Source organism: Elephantulus edwardii, unplaced genomic scaffold (genome assembly GCF_000299155.1).
Source record: "Elephantulus edwardii isolate Elephantulus edwardi_28Jun2011 unplaced genomic scaffold, EleEdw1.0 scaffold00110, whole genome shotgun sequence".
Lineage (NCBI taxonomy): Eukaryota > Metazoa > Chordata > Mammalia > Macroscelidea > Macroscelididae > Elephantulus > Elephantulus edwardii.
The window spans coordinates 3,315,344-3,317,753 of NW_006399860.1; positions in this window are offsets into that span (position 1 = coordinate 3,315,344).

The window sequence follows — 2,410 nt, forward strand, 5'->3', positions numbered from 1 at the left end:
CATCTTTGGATAATCTTCAGCAGTATTTTACTTGTTTGTGGTATTAGTATTGTTTGAAAATTTCCACACTCTGTTGAGCCACTTTTTTTTTAATGGTAATAAATATGGATCTCTTTCAGTCAGTTGTCCAGGAAATTGTCCTCCAGATTTCTTAGGAAACCTGGTGAGCACATACAGGGCAGCATCAGTTTGTTGAAATATGTCACTTGCCATTCCAGCAATTCCTGGTGCCTTGCTTTTTGCCAATTCCTTCAGCACATCTTGAACTTCCTCCTTCTTCACCATTGCCTCTTAATCATGTTTGTTCATGAATTACTTTTGTGTCAGCCTATTATTTTTGGTATTGTAACTCTCTGTACTCCTCCATCTTCTTTTATTGCTTCCAGGATCATTCAAAATTCTACCCATAGAAACCTTAGGTATTACAACTCGAGGCTTTTAATTTGTTCTTCAGTTCCTTTATTTTTAAAAAATGGTGAGTTTGACCCTTTTGATTTTTCAGACTCCAGCTTTTTGCACATTATATTATAATACTTTGCTTTATATTTTCAAGCTGCCCTTTGATATCTTCTGTTCAGTCTCTTAACATCGTGCTTTCTTCTGTTTACTTTGTCTTCTTAATGCTCTCATGCAAAATTTAGTCTCTTCTGACATCAATCTCAGTCTTTTCTTCCTCCTCTGGCTTTTTAATGAACTTTTACATTCTCCCTGAATTATATTCTTGATATCCTCCCACAGTTCATCTAGTGTTCGGTCATTAGTGTTCAAGGCCTCAAACTTGTTCTTGAGTTGGTGTTTAAATTCAGGTGAATAGACTCTAGGTCAAATTTTGTTTTCTGTGGATTTAACTTTCTTTCACTTTCCTTTGAACTTGTATATACGTAGTTGATGGTCTGTTTCAATATCAGCACCTGGAATGTTTTTCACAGCTGATATTGAGCTTCTTCAATTATTCTTTCCATATATATAATCAGTCTGACTCCTGTGCTTACCCTCAGGTGAAATCAATGTACATAGTAGTAATTTATGCTTTTTATAGTTGGTATTTGCAATGAGGAAATCACTGAGTGTACACAATTCTATCATTGTATCTCCAGCGTTATTTCTGTCACCAAACCCAAGTTTTCCAACTACTAATCCTTCTTCCCCATTCCAGACCTGCATTCCAGTCACCCATTATATTAATGCATTTTGGCTGCATGTTCAATTGATTTCTGACTGCAAAAGTTGACAGAAGTAAGCTATTTAATTTTCTTTGATTATGATTGTTGGTGCATATAATTGAATGTTAGTGATATTTACCAAACTTCCTCTTATGTGTATAACTATTATCCTGTTGCTCATGACATTGTATTTCAAAATGGATCTTTGTAACTATGGAAACAACCTAGTTTTCCCTTACCATTTCTTCTCCAGCAAAGTAGTGTGATTGCCTGATTCAGTGTCCCAGGCCAATGCATCTTATTTTTCCAGTATCTAGTTTGTAAATATTTATATATTCCATTTCTTTTTAAAAAATGTCCACTTTTCCTACTTTCATACTTCTCACATTCTACATTCCAATCATCTGTGTCTCCTCTCAATTGTTCCTTCTCATTTGTGTTTCCAAATTCAAGAGTTCAGTCTCGGATCTCATACCTGCTAGTCTACTCTAAATGTATTCTATTGTATATAGGGTTTTCTAAGCCCTGCTACTTTGCAAGTTGATGGTCAGTCCTTCTTCCTAGTCTGTCTTAATATGGATGCTCAGCTTTGCAACAATATCTGACATTTTACTGAAAGGAGCAGATAAAAGACCTTTTCCCATTACAAAATAACCAATGAATTCAATGTCAATGACTGTCACCTCCCCCCACCTCTAGTCTTGATTTATGTGTCTTGTCCCACCAACATCCCCTGCCACTATCACCTAATCCGTCAATCATCTCCCTCCCCCACCCAATCCTTGATATGATGGTTCAGGCCTCATCTCATTTCTGTAATATCTCCTGGTTATTAAAATACACACACACACACACACACACACACACACACCCCAAAAGGAATTGACAAAGTTACTTAGGTGAAAATCATGAAAAGTAGGCTGCAAAGAAACTCTCCCATAGGAAACAGCAGTTGACAGAAATATACAACTAACTACTTAACTAATTTCTCTGAGTTCAAGTAAGAACACTCCCTAATCAACTGTTCAAATCTGAAATGTAATATTATTTCCTTGCAAGTAGCACTCTTCCTTTATGACTGTGCTCTGGGGAGTTGGCGTGACGTTCATGTCATAAGTTAGAGGATAATGAGGCTTCACGGTCATTACTCAGTTGGGACTCTGAAACTTTAAAGTGGCTACCCCCATACCTCTGTGTCTCTAGTACTGCTCATTAAAGAGTATTGGTTGGTGGGTATGTAGGGGCCA